Below are 19295 nucleotides of genomic sequence, written 5' to 3'. Positions count from 1 at the left end.
CACACTAAGAGTCCATCTCACACACACATTCTTTAGGAGGAGCATTTGTTCCTACCACCCTTCATCCAACCTTGCCCGTATGATAAACAATCACCTTATTTACTTGTATAACATGGACAAATTCCACTTTACTTTAGTAGTTAGCAAACTTATCATCTCTACCCTTATAAAAAACCGAGTTGGCAATGATGGTGTGCCTGCCATCTTGTAATATAGACCGTCCGATCTATATCTGATGGATAGAAAGCAAACTATAATAATTTTACAAAATATACCCGCACCTCTCTGCACATCCTTATCTCCCACACCCTCATTGCTGAGCAATTAAAAAAGGAAGTCTCTAGAACAATCTTGCATGGTGGCCGTTGCCGCCTGCCGGTGCCGTCCATCGCCATGCCTCCGCCCAGTCCGACCACCAGTCACCACCACGCTCCACTCTTCCTCACCTTATCTCTCATCTTTCATTTTTTTCGATGACATTCTCGAGATACCAGTTTTCCGATAAAGTTCTTGAGATATCATTAGTTTTTACACATGGGATTACTCCTGCATGGGCCAATAACAATAGGTGTTTTCTAAAAAAATGCATATTGATGTTCCGTGCAATGCACGAGCATCTTGCTTGTAATTATATAACGCAAATCACGAGCAGGAAGTGACATTTTTTTACACAACCACATTAACATGGCCACGTAAATCACTAGCTAAAGTATAATACCATTATAGTTATATCCTGATGCAAAAGGTTGAGTACATGTTCGAAGAGTAGAGTTGCACACACGCACTCTATCTCTCAGAATCACACACACACACACACACACCAGTTACGTGACACCCACTTAAGCAGACACGTATGTTACAATTTGTGCACCCACGGGTACACGTGATGGTGCACATTTATTTAAGCCACACGGCGAACCCAAACAATAGCTACATTCATTCCCCTCCTGCCGACTGAAGGTAACAACATACGCCATACTCCCGCCGGAGCGGCGCTTTAATGTGGAAATTTTAGTGGTCATGCATGCATCTTTTTGTGCTAGCACTCCTATATAAGGGTTGACCGGTCGCTTCCCGCGAACGTGCGCGGGCGGTGGAAGAGGAAGGAGAAGGGAAGCGGGTTGTGGAGTAACATTATTACCACAATTTCTTAGGAAACTGAGTGCAATAATTGAGTAGTTTTGCAAACTACGAGTACTACACCTGAAACGGTTCAAAACCAATACTCCCTTGCCAGCGCACTCTTCCCGCGTGAAATGGTCAGTGTTGCCCTGGTGCGTCAGTGCCGCATTAATGCCCGGCCAGAGCGGAAGCGACCTCTCACTGGTGCCCGCTTTGAAGCAGCGTGGCGGCCGAGAGAGCTTCGCTTCCCGGTGCACACGACTGCTCCGTGTCGAGGCTGGCCATAGGCCCTATTTGGATCCATGGGTTAGAGTTAGTTTGAGATACTTGGGGCTCAAATAGCCCTAAAGTATCCAAGCATGAGGGTTAAATTGGAGCAAGTTACACCGAACCCAACAAAAAAACTATCCCATGCAAGAGGTGCTAACTGGAGATTGTTCTCATTGGGCCCACTGAAAAATCACTTTTCTCTCTCCATCAAGTGCATTTATTGTCAATCTAACCCTGTCACCCAAACACCTCTTTGGCTACAGTTAGTTCAGGGTTAGTCATGAGTTAGTCTAACCTCTAGCTAAGTTAGAGTATCCAAATAGGAGCAGTATAGGACATGCAAGTTGCTCAAAGCATACCGTCAAATTCATACGTGAAAGGATCTTTTTTAATGGAACGTGAAAGGATCTTCGAATGATATAATTTTCAAATTATATAAAATATTATCAATAGTCAAAGGCATCCTCGAAGAATACATTAGGCCCTATATAAAATCTTATCAATAGTCAAAACCAAGTGTTCTAAACAAGTTCAAAACGAGAAACTAGACCCACTCATGGCACGGCATGCCTGTCTCGTTTGGTCAGTCAGTCAAAGAGCTTCCTCTTCTTGGCATAACAATAGAGTACAATACCATTCTTTTTAGAATTCTCTTGACATGTCGCTAACATGTGATGAGTTAACCGACCTCAATAGACGGCAAAAATGCCAGCCCGCCGCACTTTGAGAGAGACGAGGAGTGAGAAGCGATTCCGGCTGTTGGATTACTAGAGCTAGGTGTCGCACGGAAGCCAAGAAATATGGTGATAGCGTGAGTTAGCCATGTACTAGTATGGTGTAACTACACTGGGCTGTCGTGTTTTGTACTCTTCCAGTCCACTGTGGAGATGATTGGGTGATTTTATATCGCTGAATAATATAAAATATTATGAGTGCAGACGCTCCACCACGAGGTTCCTTGCTCCTTCTCAGTCATCGGGAATTTATGTTCTTCCACTCTTTTTTTACGTGAGCTTTGTTCATCCTTTTGCCAACACGCAAGACATCTAGCATCAAGGTGCACATGTCATGCAAGGATCATTCCATCTATATGAAGAACACGTGGGACTTGATCTATGAGACGGACATGTACCTAGGAGTGGATGTACGAACCTGAGTAATGTAGCGCAGTAAGTGAAGTCAAAAGGCACAAATAGTATGAACATGCATGGCATATAGGCATTTGTCGCTTACTACATACCATTAAATGTTGTACATGCGATGCACGGTGATGTTATGGAGTACGTGCCTAAGTACTCTACTACTACTATATTAATTGGAGGCACATATTAGCTTTTATATTTGTTTACGTGTATGCCCCGAGACCTTCCAACTATATGTGTCTTTCTCTCTGGGTCGCACTTTGTATCGTTCATACCACTAGTACTATTATGCGTGGTCTCCGGCCCAGAAGTGGAAGAAGTGGAGACGCTCTACCATGCTGTTTTTTTTGCGCTGGGCTCTACCATGCTGTTCAGGTCCCACTCCTTTCGCTGATGTGTGGGACATCCAGCACGTGCCATGTTTGGCACTGTTCGTCGTAAGAGTTCAAACACTAGCATTCATCAGAAATGAAAAATAAATAAAAATCAGCAGTGATATTATACCACGCGGTTTCCTTGCTCCTCGATATCGAAAAGAATACTTCCGTTTGCCAACATGTGGGACATCGACCATCGTGGTCCACTTGCCATGCACGCAGAACTCCAAGGGAGAGTCACCCCGGTCGTCGCGCCACAGTAATAATGACTAATGAGCCATCAAATCACAGGCCCAACCTTTCCCACTGTGAAGTTGCTCGGACAAAGGAACCATCATGACTTCGTTGAATTCCGCTTCTTGAAGAAAACTACTGTACCAGCAGTACTGCTAGCTATAGTAGTTACTCCAACAGAGGTCTCCTTTCATTCATAGGATAGGAATTTTATAGGAATATGAAAATCATAGGAAGTGAGATGACATGCATCTCTATTCCTATAGAGAAAGAGATGCCATTTGATGCATACGATAGGAATTTTTCCATTGAGTCTAGGCTAATGTACTGGTAATTTGCTCTAAAAACTACAGTAGTAACTAGTAGTACTGGTACATGCTCGTACTCAGACAAAGACACACACACTAACTACTAGTACTACTACTTCTCACATGCTGGCCAGACGCCATCGTTCTCCTTCCCGGCTTTGTCGGCGACACCCCACCGTGCTTGGATCTCTGCCGACCTCTTCTTTATTGCGGCAGTGGGCCTCTCTTTTCTTGAGTGCTTTCTGACTTTTCCGCTCCCTTTTTTGCGGCTTTGGCCGCCTCTTGCTCTATTGCCCATTCGGCCTTGGTAGCTTCAAATTCCACCCACATAGGTGTGAGGTCGCGAGCGGCAAGGAACTCGGCACGGCGTGATGCCATCGCTTCCCTACCATTTTTTGTGCGGTCGTGGGCGGCGAGGAACTCAGCGTGGCGGGATGCCATCGCTTCCTTACCGGTTAGTGTGCGGTGCGGTGGCATGAATGACGACTGGTGAGAGCTCTGGGGTGCAGTGGCCGGACAACCGTATAGTGCATTGGTTTGTCAAGAGCTCAAGGACAGAAGATGAAGGAAATTTGGATTCCCCTTCAATCCTGGTCGTTTACTACCAAGTAAAATGCATTGGCGGTCATTGAACTTGTCTTGGTAGCTCACTTTGATCATTGTATATGAGATATGGTGATTATACGGTCACTGGCTCAGTGTATAGCTCTGTATTTGTCTGGTTGACCAGTCAAACGGTCCGCATGTGCCTCATCAGCTTGTGTTCTTTATCTATCTATGCGGGCATACCTGTCAGTGGAGAAAAATAAAAACCAAAATTATGCGTATGTGGGGAATCAAACCACGGACTCGTCACTGCAATGCACACTCGTCAGCCAAATAAAAATGAAATACTTTGCGTCAGACACTCACTCTCACGCTGTCAAACCATGCTAATGCATGCACATCGCCCATCTCCATCAAAGTCCTGCTCATGGTGCAACGCAAACGGCGAGCCCATCACCTGCGCGCCCTGGCGGTGCCTGACATTACTGTTTAGACGTTTGATGGAGGCCTGCGAACGCCGAGCATGTATTCACCTGGCTCAACACAACGACAATCTATAAAACAACCTAGCTAGAGAGGGTACTATGGTACGGAGTATGTACAATCGTGAGCGACCGATCATAGTGCCACTGCACACGAGTGTGTGTCTGATCGATTCGTCCATTATTCGTAAGTTATGCATGGTGGTGTGGTGTCTAATGGTGGTCGTCGAAGGCTAGCTGGCGACAAGAGCGGTTGCATGGACGCATGGTTGTCAATACGTGTCGCGTATGCTTCAAAGGCTCGTCATCCATGAGTTCACATTTTACCACCACGCCAGTGTCTGGCCGCCCTGGCCTACCGAAACCCCTTCCATCGCTAGCGCGCGCTTACCGCCTGAAACGGTCACCGTCTCTCCAGAATGTCAATGCTGCATTCACCGGACTTAACTGCAGGTGCAGTTGGTGTGTCACTGACATGCGGGCCAGATTCCCCGGCAGTGCCTGACATGACTGTTTAGACGTTTGATGGAGGCCTATGCGAACGCCGAGCATGTATTCACCTGGCTCAACACAACGACAATCTATAAAACAACCTAGCTAGAGAGGGTACTATGGTACGGAGTATGTACTATCGTGAGCCACCGATCATAGTGCCACTGCAGACGAGTGTGTGTCTGATCGATTCGTCCATTATTCGTAAGTTTTGCATGGTGGTGTGGTGTCTAATGGTGGTCGTCGAAGGCTCGCTAGCGACAAGAGCGGTTGCATGGACGCCTGGTTGTCAATATGTGCCGCGTATGCTTCAAAGGCTCATCATCCATGAGTTCACATTTTACCACCACGCCAGTGTCTGGCCGCCCTGGCCTACTGAAACCCCTACCATCGCTAGCGCGTGCTTCCCGCCTGAAGCGGTCACCGTCTCTCCGGAACGTCAATGCTGCATTCACCGGACTTAACTGCAGGTGCAGTTGGTGTGTCACTGACATGCGGGCCAGATTCCCGTTGGGCCCACATGTCAGTAACACATCGCACATGTAGTTAAGTCACTGAAGCAGTGTCCGCATTCATGCTCGACGAACCTACTCCGGCGCCAGTCGTCCATCCGTCTGCCGTGGCCCATTTCAATTCGCCCGCTATATTAACTTGAGCCCCAGCTCCCAGCCATAGCCAAAGACCCACACTGATTCTCCTCCGGTGCCTTCCTTCTGTCGGCACCACTCCAACCATGGCCTCATGGCGCTCCAAAGCTCTCTTGGATGTACTGTCGCAGGAGCAGACGAAGGACATCAGCGGCTCCGCTCCAGGCATGCTCCAAAGCTCTCTTCCACGTACTATCGCCGGAGCAGAGGAACGAGATCGCTGGCACCCCCCGGCCGCCCTCCGCCGCCATGACCACGAAGCTGGCGCGCGTGCGCGGGCCCAACCGGTAGCGAGGAAGAGTAGTACATGGTAGGTCGCCACCGCTTTGGTCCCAGGAAGGCCACCGCTACTCCACTTAGTCGATGCCAAGCTTGGTGGGGTAAACATTGGCGGCTGATTAGCCGCTTGACGACAACGTGGAGGCGGAAATCTTCAGAACCTTGTGCTTCAGAGGAGGAGGTTATCGAGGCGGATGAGGAGGAGGCAAAGGCAATGGCCGGCTTTCTCGGGTTCATGTCCGAACATGGTGGTCGGGCGCCGGCAATCGGTTAGATTAGGTTTACAGTAGGTTTTAATATGGTTTGTGCGAAATATGTAATGAATTTCGTCTAGTTTGTAGGAATTCGAAATGTAATGAATTTCATCCGGTTAATTTTAAATTGCTTTGTTTGCACGAATTCCGTCCGGTTAGTTCATATAGTTGTCGAAAGGTATGCGGGCAACATCAGATGGCATCTATCAGTATCCTTGGATAGATGCCGATGTAAATTTGTGGGCCAGCGCTGGAGATGCCCTAACTATCATGCTATAATCGCTAATAGTGCTCCATTATTTGGCAGGGAATAGTTATCCCTCGATCAAAATCAGATCCGCCGTGTTTCGCAGTCCTCCCACGTAAGAGTATAAAATCTTGCTTACATAAAAATGGAGCAAGTAGACGACACTGTAGCACGTCATATCACTCAAACTAGCCCGCCTAACACGCGAGAAAGCACCGCCCTTGTAATTTTGTTCTGGATTTCAATCGATCGATCACACGAAAATGTTACGCTTTGCATGTTCTAAAGGAAAAGGCGGCACACTTACGAGTCGTACGCGTTGCACCCTTGATAGTCCGGCTTGCACGCCGCTCACCAGAGGGGACACATGTTATCTTGCAATTTCATTGACATGTGGGACAGCAATTGAATAAACCCTCGATAGCCGAAACCTAATCGATCGGTGGGCGTCGGATGAGAAGAGAGAGACGGGGGAGGAAGAAGAGATCGCCCGCCCGCCGCGCATGGACTCCAAGAAATATATGGTGATAATGTGAGGTGGGCCATGCGGGAGTCTAGACCGCTTCCAAGCCTGCTTCTGACCACCCTAGCCCACCAGAACCCCCCTACCTCCCCCGCGCGCTCCCCCCTCAGACGCCAGCTGCCCGCCACATGCATGCATAGCAAGTAGTACCCGTAAAATACCGGGCTATAAGCCCGCTTATGTGGAGGAGAGAGAGGCATTGACAAAGTCAAGGAGTGGGCTCTACAAGCGCACGTCTCTACACGTGCTCCTAGGTATAAAAAAACTAATTCTAAAAAAAGAGGCATAAAAAACAATTGTTTCTGAAAAAGAAAGGTAAAAAAGATTTGAGAGGAAATACATAGAGAGAAAGTGAGAAAAACTTGTAACCTTATAGCCAACCTGGGTGTGTTTGGTAGGGTGTATGAACGGTGCATGAGCTCAAGAGTTCCCTTCTCGACCCACTTTTGGGTGTTTGGTAGAGTGTATGCAGGGTGCATGAGTCCAAACTAGCTTAGCACAAATACACTAGAAGCATGCATGAAGAGAGCATGCATGAAGAGGGGTGTTGAGTTAAGCATGCATGAAGAGGGAACAACTATGCTGAGATGAGAGTCAACAGTATGGTAGTATTACATAAGGAAGGAGGGAGTGGTGCACATGCCAAGTTCACTGGGTTGCCGTGTTTCACACTCCTCCATCGTAACAGTGGAGACAATAGCTTTCATCAAAAATAAAAAATAAATACTCGTTCCTCGTCCTTTATATCGGAAAGAATACTTTCATTTGCCGACATGTGGGACGTCGACCATCTTGGTCTACCCCGGTCATATCGCAGGCCCAACCTTTCCCACTGTAAGTTGGTCGGACGAAGGAACCATCATGACTTCATTGAATTCCGCTTCTTCAAGAAAACTTAATGTACCCGCAATACTGCTACCACACGCGAAGACTGGACGGCACGGTACCGCGTCATATCACTGAAACCCACTAGGCTAAACTAGCCCGCCTAGGTCATCTATTTTGGAAAGGAGGGAGTATGTTTCTGTACTGCTATGATTTTGTGTTGTACTCCCTCCGTCCGGAAATACTTGTCCTATGAATGGTAGACTTGTTTTAGTTATAGATACATCCATTTTATCCATTTCTAGGACAAGTATTTCCGGACGGAGGGAGTACGTCTCTGTACTTTTGCTACGATTTTCCTACCCTATGAGGCCTGAATGTATCCGTGTCCACTAAGCCTACTATTTTAGGAGCTTGGGCTATTGGCCGATCGACGACGGATAAGTATCAGTGTACCACGATCTCGTCACCCCAACATTTCTCTTCGGTGAGTGTTTTGCAAGTACTATAGCTCGCACGGTAGCTAGCCTACTAACACCAAGAATCATCAAACAAGCCCAGCTGATATGATAAATAGTTCGAACTTACATCTAAGCATGCCATATATTACATCAAAAGCTGGTGAGGATACATTTGTTTCCATAACTCGAAGAGGGTTCACATGATTCACTATCAAAAAAAAGTAGCAAGTACCGCCCATACAAGACAGTGCACTAGCCCTAAGATGGTTTGCTAATACGCATCATTTTGGTAATTAAACACATGGGAATGCAAACTACCCTGAAGGATTAGCACGACCAACTATTTCTTGTCATCGATCTCTCAGGCAATGACCACAGCACGAACAGCGGCATGGGAATCGATCTCTGGGGCGATGTCCACAGGACTGACTGCGACATCGGAATCGATCTCTGGGGCAATGTCCACAGGATGGACAGTGACATCAGAATCGATCTCCGGGGCGATGTCAACAGGACATACCGCGACATCAAAAACGTTCTCTCGGGCGTTGTCGACAGGACGGGCCGCGACATCGGAATCATCAAGGACGTCCACCAGCTGTCGGTGTCAAAACCGGTGGATCTCGGGTAGGGGGTCCCGAACTGTGCGTCTAAGGCTAATGGTAACAGGAGGCGGGGGACACGATGTTTACCCAGGTTCGGGCCCTCTCTACGAAGGTAATACCCTACTTCCTGCTTGATTGATCTTGATGATATGAGTATTACAAGAGTTGATCTACCACGAGATCGTAGAGGCTAAACCCTAGAAGCTAGCCTATGATTATGATTGTTCTTCTACAGACTAAACCCTCCGGTTTATATAGACACTGGAGGGGCTAGGGTTACACAGAGTCGGTTACAGAGAAGGAGATCTACATATCCGAATCGCCAAGCTTGCCTTCCACGCAAAGGAGAGTCCCATCCGGACACGGGACGAGGTCTTCAATCTTGTATCTTCATAGTCCAACAGTCCGGCCAAAGTATATAGTCCAGCTATCCGAATACCCTCTAATCCAGGACTCCCTTAGTAGCCCCCGAACCAGGCTTCAATGATGATGAGTCCGGCGCGCAGATTGTCTTCGGCATTGCAAGGCGGGTTCCTCCTCCGAATACTCCATAGAAGATTGTGAACACGAGAATCATGTCCGGCTCTGCAAAACAATGTCCACATACCGCCGTAGAGACAATGATACTCCACAAATCTAATCTGCTGACAGCTTTTTATAACATCACGCCACGGACCAGTCATAACCTTCTGCCGCACATATCGCGAGGCAGTTTTATCGACACGTCTTGTTGAAGCAGAGATTGTGTCCCCTTATTGTGGGATTCTCATTAATACGGGCGTGGGTAACCCAACCGTGCCATGAATCGTGGCATTTGGAGAATTAGCGGTTTTACTGGGCAAGTGGGGGGGCGCAAGATCCCTGCTGCCTTTATAAGGGGATAAGAACTCCCTTTTTCACCCACGCCCTCTTCCTCCTTTGCTCATCCATTCTCGCACTCTCGAGCTCCAGCGCCCAAGTTCTCACCTTCTCCGTAAAGCCATTCCAGACATGTCTGGAGTGGGAGGCAAGTGGATGGCCTCCTCCATCATGGAGGAGGACATTACGAAGCTTCGGGAGGTCGGGTACTTAGCCGCAGACATAACACACCGGCTCCCAGACGAAGGGCAGATCATCCCCACTCCGGAACCCCACGAGAGGGTTGTATTTCTCCCCCACTTCGTCCGCGGACTGGGATTTCCCCTCCACCCATTTGTCCGCGGTCTTATGTTCTACTACGGGCTAGATTTTCATGATCTGGCCCAAAATTTCGTCCTCAACATCTCGGTGTTCATCGTCGTGTGTGAGGCCTTCCTCCGCATCCCACCCCACTTTGGCCTGTGGCTAAAGATCTTCAAAGTCAAGCCAAAGATAGTGGGTGGAGAGCAAACGGAGTGCGGAGGCGCCATGATGGGCAAGATGCCCAACGTTACCTGGCTCGAGGGCTCCTTCGTGGAGGCCGTGAAGGGGTAGCAGTCGGGGTGGTTCTACATCACCGAGCCGCGCGACGCCAACTGGGCGGCGGCCCCTGAATTTTGATCCGGCATCCCCATGCGGCTCACCTCCTGGGAAAAGAAGGGCCTAGCCTGGGGTGTCGCTGCGGAGCTGAACGGACTCCAGAAATGTATTAAGAATATGATAGGCAAGAAGATCAAGCTTGTCAACATGGTCCAGGTCATGCTCCTCCGCTGGATCCTCCTGTGCTAAAGACGGGTTTTCAATATGTGGGAGTTTGATTCGGCCAAACAGCAGACGCTGCAAGGGCTCTTCGACATGATGCACGAGGATGTCTGGAAGGTGCTGTTCAAGGCCCCGAAGTCCCCCCTCCCCTCACCCAAGACCGTGGACTCAGCGCCAGGCGCCCTGCCAATCCGGTAAGCCTTATGTATTTCCAGATGAGCTTTTCCCAGTATGTTTGTAAGGGGAGTCTACGCCACTGTGTTGATTTGACATGAATATGTGGTGACGGCGGAACGGATCAACTGTCCGGCTCCGCTACCTGAAGATTCAGCAACCGCTCTCCTGACGGAGATGCTGGTTCCGGCGCCTTACAAGGTGCCAGAGAAGAAGGCCAAGAAGAAGGCCACGGGGACCAGGAAAGGTCTTCGGTGTAAAGCCGCGTCGGACTCATTGTCTGAAGACGCCGAAGTGCCCTCCTCCAACAAAAACGAGGAGGAGGAAGAGGAAAACCCTCTCCCCCAAACTTATGGGGAGAAGAAGAGGAAGGCCGCCCCTTCTGGGGAGGCTGAAGGGTTCAAGAAGGGAAGGACCCTCCCTTCGGACCACTCCACAACCGCCGCCTACAGCAAGGAGGAGTGGCTACCCAGGGCTAAGCCCCTGGCGAAGTCGTAAGTATCCGGATGCCATAATGCTTCTTGCACGTTTTGGTTTTAGGGCTTTTTGTGATGTCAAGACATGTTTGTGCAGTCCATCCAGGGCCCATATCGACCTATCCTCCTCTGATGGGTCCTTGAGCTCATCGAAGATGAACAACTATTCACTCCCGACGGCCTCCTCTCCCCGACCTGCAGACGACACCAAAGTGTTTTCTCAAAGGATACTGGGCCAGGGAGAGATGGATCTGGAGGTGCCTCAAGGCAGAATCTCCGGTGCCGGGCCCATGAGGGGGAAGATCCCCATGGATTTTGTTAAGGGGGACTGCAGCATGCTTGGCCCCCAGCCGGATACTGCGCCGGAACCTCTAGTGGTTCCGGATTCAGGCAGGCAGCCCCCCATCAAGGAGGGTGGGCCGCATATGCCGATGACCTCTGTCCATCCAGAGGCATCGGATAACTTGTTGGAAGCGCTTCAGAGCGCTTCCCTTGATGAAGGGCACCGTACTCTCATGAGTACGGTGATTGCGAAGGTTCAGTCCGCCAAAAGCAGATTGACCGAAGCCTGCGCCAGCCTCTTGACAGGCTTTGAGCTAAGTAGTTTAAATTGTGAGAAAGTATCACAGTATATACAGTAGCCCCCGATGCTCGGTTTGGTGTTCGGAAAGAAAGGCCGAACAGAGGATCAAATATTGTACCTAGGAGTCTAATCATATTATGTCTATGTGAATAAGCAGGCGTCGCTGCTGGCCGCCACCGCCACCACTGTGGAGGTCTCTGGACTGAGGCAGAGCCTTGGGCGGGCCGAAGAAGAGCTTGGCCTTGTAAAGAGGCAGCTCGAGGAAAACAAAGGTAAGTAATACCCCATCTGAATGTTATGTAAAGGAAAAAAATCAATGTTTCTAAATATAAGCACGATGAATTTTACTAGGGGCTCCAACCGAAGTGGCGGCCCTTAAGAAGGCACTGTCCGAGGCCAAAAGCAAAGCGGCCGAGGAGCGCACCGAGCGCGAAAAATAAGTGGCGCAGGTTGATGAGGTCGAGCAAGAACTGTAGGATTTCGTCAAAAAATTCGAGTCCTTGGAGCGTGACTCCAAGACACAGGAGGCGGAGCTTGGGAAGGCCCGTCAGAGCGCAATAGATGCCAAGGCCGAAGCCAAGAAGGCCCTCCAAGAAATTGGGGCGGCCAAGAAGATAGCTGCGGGTAAGTCTTTCATTATGCAAAGCATGCATGTGAAGGAGTCTTTCCTTTTACTTACCCGAGTTCGGAGCTCTCTAGGAGCATTCGCAGATCTGCCATGCAGTGTCTCTGATGCCGCAGAGTTGTACCGGGCTGAGAAGGGAGCTCAACGGATAAACTGTTTTGGTCCCAGTATATTGGGGTTGAGCAACCGGTGCCCTTGAGAGACCAGCTAAAGCAACTGGTCGAACTTCACAAAGCGGTTGAACTGGCCATGAAGGACTTTATAGTCCGGCTGTGGCCTGGCGAGCCCCTGCCCGGCAGCTACTTCGGCCTTGTCAAGCGGATGGTAGATGCCTGTCCGCAGCTGGAAGTCGTGAAGCGATCCATCTGCATTGAGGGTGCATGCAGGGCCTTGGCCCGCGCGAAGGTGCACTGGGGGAAGATGGATGCCGAGAAGCTGGTGACAGAGGGGCCGCCGAAGGGCAAAGAGCATCGCCACCCTGAACAGTACTATGACAATGTCATTAAAGGTGCCCGCCTTGTGGCGGATGAATGCACCAGGGATGTAATATTTGAGTGAATGTACTCATGTCATCCTGTAATATGATAATGAGTTTATGTGTGCTATACGGCGCTTGTTGATTTAAAATATTACCTTCTGTGCGGCCGTTTTATAAATTCCTGAGAGTTGCCAGTCGTTGGCTTCCGTGCGAGTAGTGCGATAAGCAAAATAAGACTGTTTGACACATTCTGACCAGGAGCGAGCGATATGCGGGTATGTAAAACAGGTATAACGATCGTTATCAAAGACCACCTGAGGATTCCCATGTGTGCCCAAGCTTCTTGTCCTCCTGGTGTGTCCGTCTGCTATGTATCCGGTAACCGGTATTTTCGGAGGAGCCTCCTGACGATAGGGGCCTGAAAGAGAAAAAAGAGGTGCAAAGATGCATTGTGGACCGTGTCATGGTTTTGCCTCCGCCTATGCCCAGGGTATTTGAAGTGCGTAATTATGTACACGCAGCACGAATGTCGCCGCTTGACTGGGACTAGGGCGGAGGCCGGATTGCTAGTTCAGCTCTGGACGTGCCGGATGATCCTATTGCGGAGTACTCCGGACTCGCTTGACGGTATGCGGGTTCTTTATCGCCGAATTGGATGTTTTCTTGAGAAGGTTGTTTTGTACTTTCGCCGCAAGGGCCGTAGTGTGCTCCTATGTGCGGAGCGAGCGCTCTGTATTTCCATTAATTGTAATAACACCACGAGGTCCCGGCATTTTGAGCTTGAGGTATGCATAATGCGGTACCGCATTGAATTTGGCGAATGCGGTTCGTCCGAGCAGTGCATGATAGCCACTGCAGAAGGGGACGATGTCGAAGATTAACTCCTCGCTTCGGAAATTGTCCGGGGATCCGAGGACCACTTCCAGTGTGATTGAAACCATACAACAGGCCTCCACACCGGGTATGACACCCTTGGAGGTGGTTTTTGTGGGCTTGATCCTTGAGGGGTCGATGCCCATCTTGCGCACGGTATCCTGATAGAGCAGGTTCAGGCTGTTGCCACCGTCCATAAGGACTCGTGTGAGATGGAATCCGTCGATGATGGGGTCAAGGACCAATGCAGCCGAACCGCCATGACGGATACTGGTAGGATGGTCCCTGTGATCGAAGGTGATCAGACAAGAGGTTCATGGGTTGAACTTTGGGGTGACTGGCTCCATCGCATAGATGTCCCTTAGTGCACGCTTCCATTCCATCTTGGGAATATGTGTTCCGTATATCATATTTACTGTTTTCACCTGGGGAGGGAATTTCTTCTGTCCTTCTGTGTTCGGCGGCCGAGGCTCCTCGTCGTCATCACTGTGTAGCCCCTTTTCCTTGTTTTTGGCATTCAACTTGCTGGCCTGTTTAAACACCCAGCATTCCTTGTTGGTGTGGTTGGCTGGTTTATCGGGGGTGCCATGAATTTGACATGAGCGATCGAGTATGCGGTCCAAACTAGACGAGCCCGGACTGTTTCTTTTGAATGGCTTTTTCCGTTGTCCAGACTTAAAGCCTCTGAATCTGGGATTGACTGCCGTATATTCGGTGTTGTCGCCATTGTTGCGACGCTTGTGTCTATTTCGTCGTGGCTTGCCATTGCTATCCCTGGCATCTGAATCGCCTGAGTTTTTGGGTGTGATGCTGCTACGAGCCAGCCAGCTGTCCTCGCCCGTGCAGAAGCGGGTCATGAGTGTCGTGAGGGCTGCCATGGATTTTGGCTTCTCTTGGAAAAGGTGTCAGGCGAGCCACTCATCGTGGATGTTATGCTTGAAATCTGCTAAGGCTTCGGCATCCGGACAGTCGACAATTTGGTTCTTTTTAGTTAGGAACCGAGTCCAGAATTTTCTGGCTGACTCTCGGGGCTGTTGGGTTATGTGACTTAGGTCATCAGGATCCGGTGGTCGCACGTAAGTGCCCTGGAAGTTGTCAAGAAATGCGTCTTCCAGGTTCTCCAAACTCCCGATGGAGTTTGCCGGCAAGGTATTCAGCCAATGTCGAGCTAGTCCCTTGAGTTTTAGTGGGAGGTACTTGATAGCGTGTAGATCATCTCCGCGGGCCATGTGAATGTGGAGGAGGAAATCCTCAATCCATACCGCAGGGTCGGTTGTGCCATCATATGATTCGATGTTTATGGGTTTGAACCCTTCTACAAATTCATGATCCATTACTTCATCAGTGAAGCATGGGGGGTGTGCGGCGCCTCTATGCCGGGCTACATCTCGACGTAGTTCACATGAATCTAGTCTATTGTATTCGGCCCGGCCGGATTTTGGTTTATTATATCCGAGGTGACGGTCATCGTCACGTATTGTGGCACGTCCCCGTGATCCATAGATCGATCATGACTGTCCTGCGTTGTTATCCAATACGTCTTGCAGGTCCTTCGTGTAGCCCCGGGCCTTATCATTATCGTTTGATTGGCGACGGGGTGTGGTCTGGACTTCGGGCTGCAGGTACGCCGCTTTGTCGCGGCCACAGGGTGGCCGGTCAGCCACATCATGCGCTGGTAGTATGGGTTTTAAAGCTTCCTCGTCGAGCTAAGATAGCAACCTGCGCTTTGGGTAGCTTTTGCTAGGGTGCTCGAGTCTGTATTCCTCGGCAGCCAGGACATCAGTCCATCTATCAATTAGCAGATCTTGATCAGCTTGGAGCTATTGTTGCTTTTTCTTCAGGCTTTTTGCAGTGGCTATAAGCCGGCGTTTGAAGCGCTCCTGCTCAACAGGATCCTCCGGCACGATGAATTCTTCGTCGCCAAGGCTCACTTCGTCTTCGGAGAGAGGCACGTAATTATCGTCCTCTGATTCTCCATCAGTTGCCTGTTCTCTTAGGCTAGCTTGCCCATCCTCTTGCTCGGCCTGCTCGAAGCCTGGCCGGGCAGGATTGTCTTCGTCTTCGGCACCATCCAGATTGTTATCTCCTGTGCCAGCATTACTATTTTTGCTATGGCGGGGCTTGGATCGATGCCGATGACGCCGGTGTCTTGATTGCTTCCCCAAGGCATTATCTTCCGTTGCCTCATCGCCATTGTTTTCTTTAGGGGTGTCCACCATAAAAATATCATATGATGAGGTGGTGGTCCAGCGCCCTGTAGGCGGTGGTTCCCGTTCTTCTCCTACATCGTCGTCCATACCGTCGATGTCTTCGGAGTCGAAGTCAAGCGCGTCGGTTAAGTCATCGATAGTGGCTATAAAGTGGGTGGTGGGTGGCGATCGAATTTCTTCGTCGCTCGCTTTCCACTCGAGCCGGACATAGTTCGGCCAAGAATCTCCCGACAAGGAAAGAGACCTTAATGAGTTTAGCACATCGCCGAAGGGCGAGTGCTGAAAAATATCCGCGGCGGTAAACTCCATGACCGGTGCCCAATTAGATTCGATAGGCACGGCGCACGCGGTTCGGATCCTGAAGCCGGAAAAGAGTCCGGGGGTCCGATGACATCACTCTCACAGGAGGTGGGGTCAGTGTTCGGCTCCAACGCTGATGAGTGCGTGCCTTCTGGTGCGGCGTCCATCCACCCGTCCTCGGAAGGCACAATCTGCTCTGAATTGATTCCCGGTGCCGCTGCAGGTGCCATCTCCCGAACACTGTCCGATGGCAGATCTAGGTCATGATCATCACGACTGTCTGGCGTACCTGACATGGGCTCGAATCCGTCGAAGATCAAGTCTCAGCGGATATCGGCAGTATAGTTCAAGCTTCCAAACCTGACCTGATGGCCAGGGGCGAAGCTATCGATCTGCTCCAAGTGGCCAAGCGAGTTGGCCCGTAGTGTGAAGCCGTCGAATACGAAGATCTGTCCGGGAAGGAAAACCTCCCCCTGGACTGCGTCATTGAAGATGATTGAAGGAGCCATCAAGCCTTATCGCGACGGCACAGTGGAACTCTCAATGAAAGCACCAATGTCGGTGTCAAAACCAGCGGATCTCACGTAGGGGGTCCCGAACTGTGCGTCTAACGCTAATGGTAACAGGAGGCGGGGGACACGATGTTTACCCAGGTTCGGGCCCTCTCTATGGAGGTAATACCCTACTTCCTGCTTGATTGATCTTGATGATATGAGTATTACAGGAGTTTATCTACTACGAGATCGTAGAGGCTAAACCCTAGAAGCTAGCCTATGATTATGATTGTTCTTCTATGGACTAAACCCTCTGGTTTATATAGACACTGGAGGGGGCTAGGGTTACACAGAGAAGGAGATCAACATATCCGAATTGCTAAGCTTGCCTTCCATGCAAAGGAGAGTCCCATCCAGACACATGACGAGGTCTTCAATCTTGTATCTTCATAGTCCAACAGTCCGGCCAAAGTATATAGTCCGGCTATCCGGATACGCCCTAATCCAGGACTCCCACACCGGCACCTGCACAACCCTAACATATTATCAAGCACATTGCAAGTAATCAAAAACCACAACTATGGTAAGCCATTATTTTTTACCTTGTGCAGCTCACTGGGGGATCCCATCCCTCTGGGGGCCATCTCCTCATCCTCGATGGGGCCATCACCTTGCCAGGGGAATACTGCTTCTCAATGGCGACTATCTCCTCAAACTCGGCCTTGAGCCTCGCATAGGTGGCCATTAGAGTTTCTGGGGTGGGCACGGTGGGGCCCTTGCCGTTCTTCCAACTTTCTTTGAGGAGTTCGTCCGCCAATGTCGTTAACTCTTTGGCCAGTGCTTGTTTCTTGGAGCTCTTCATCTCCATGGGTTGGCCAACCAACATGGTCAACTCGTTGGTCGGTGCTCGCTTCCTGGAGATCGTTGTCTCCAGTGGGTTGTCCGCCGCAACTCTTTGCCTAGTGCTCCAGGATCCATCAATGAACTGACAAACAAAAATCAATTGAAAGGAAACCACAATTGCAATGAAAAGGGGAAAAGAATAGGCTGTGAGAATCGGTCGGCGCTTCGCAAAAAGAAGATTCTTGGAATGAAAATATAGAAATATAATGTGATTTGCCCACCTTTCCTTCATCGGTACAGAAGAAAAATGGCAGAAGTGAGTAGCCTGGAGTGAGGTTTTCTTCAAGAAAGGGGAGAAAGGGCTTCAACAAGCATTCCAGTGAAATGATGGTTGCTTCGTCTAGTCCAACTTCGAGGCCACTTTACCACTGCTGGCAAAGGTGTGGGTTTTGTGATATGACGGGTCATGACGGCCTCACTGGGGTGACCGGTGAGTCTTGACTATAGCACCTCGTCGTGATTTGGTGGATGGCACGCGGGCCCGGATGCTTTGATGTCCCGCATGTAGATAGAGCGGCTAGTCATATAGGAGTGCTCAATATTGTGCACCGCGACTAAGGCGGAGAGGAAAATGAGAGAACTACGTAATTAATGCATGCGTTTAATTAGGGTAGTTTTGTAAAGTACGAGATACATTCCTCCAATCACAAAATGCCTTGGTTGATGAGATTTGAGCCCTATAAACCGGAAGGGAGGGAGTACTGCACGCGGTGTAGTCTAGTCACTTGTTGAAATCTCTAAAAAGGTAAATACTCCTTTCCTATTTGCAGGGCTATACTAGCAAGTACTAGTATTACAATAGTGGGCTCAAATAGCAATTTTTTCTCATGCAAGAGCCTGGCTATATGCATGCTGCAAGGCACCGCACCACGCCCCACCCCTACACAAAGACTGCCACACAAGCGTTCGCAACTGCAACATTCAGGTTGCGCTTGGCTCTTCGCCTCTTTGAGAATACAAACAATGATGTTACTACTACTTCTATAGTATTGAATCCCCTGCTGCATGTCCGTCCACCTCATGCGGGAGGGATAGCGTGTAGCGAAAGCTTCTACTAGTCATGCGAGCCACCACGCTCATGCGCGAGGGAGGGATGCAGCTTCATTGACTTACTGCTCCTGCCTTTGTGTCTATGACAGGTAGACCCAACAGGTGGGTTGCCCACCTGTCATGCAGCCAAAGGCAGGTACAGTTAAGGCACTGGAGCTCAGTCCGCGAGCGAGAGGGCTTTTTAGCAATCAAACTTCTCGGTATTGTATGAGTTAAGGTGACACATCAAAGCACGGCACTCGATATATTTCAATAGTTTGTGTTTACCAATGCATTAATTACACAACACATCAAAGCACTGCACTCGATATAAGTCTTTTTAGACATTTCACATGGACTACAACATACGGATGTATGTAGACATATTTTAGGGTGTAGATTCACTAATTTTGCTTCGTATGTAGTCCCTTGTTGCAATCTCTAAAAAGACTTATATTTGGAAACGGAGGGAGTACAACGCATGCATGCATGCCGTGACTTTCCTTTTGATACTTGCATGTGTTGATTCGATGCACCTTGCCAAATTTTGACTATAAATTTAACTAACCAAATGTTCATGCATGTCACAAAAAATTACGGGGCTGTTTGGATTGTGACTATGTTTGTCTTATGTTGCCACATTATTTTTCCCACACTTGCCACACTTGCCTAACTTG

This window comes from Triticum dicoccoides, chromosome 3B (genome assembly GCF_002162155.2).
Source record: "Triticum dicoccoides isolate Atlit2015 ecotype Zavitan chromosome 3B, WEW_v2.0, whole genome shotgun sequence".
Taxonomy (NCBI): domain Eukaryota; kingdom Viridiplantae; phylum Streptophyta; class Magnoliopsida; order Poales; family Poaceae; genus Triticum; species Triticum dicoccoides.
Note: the sequence above shows the minus strand (reverse complement) of the source record.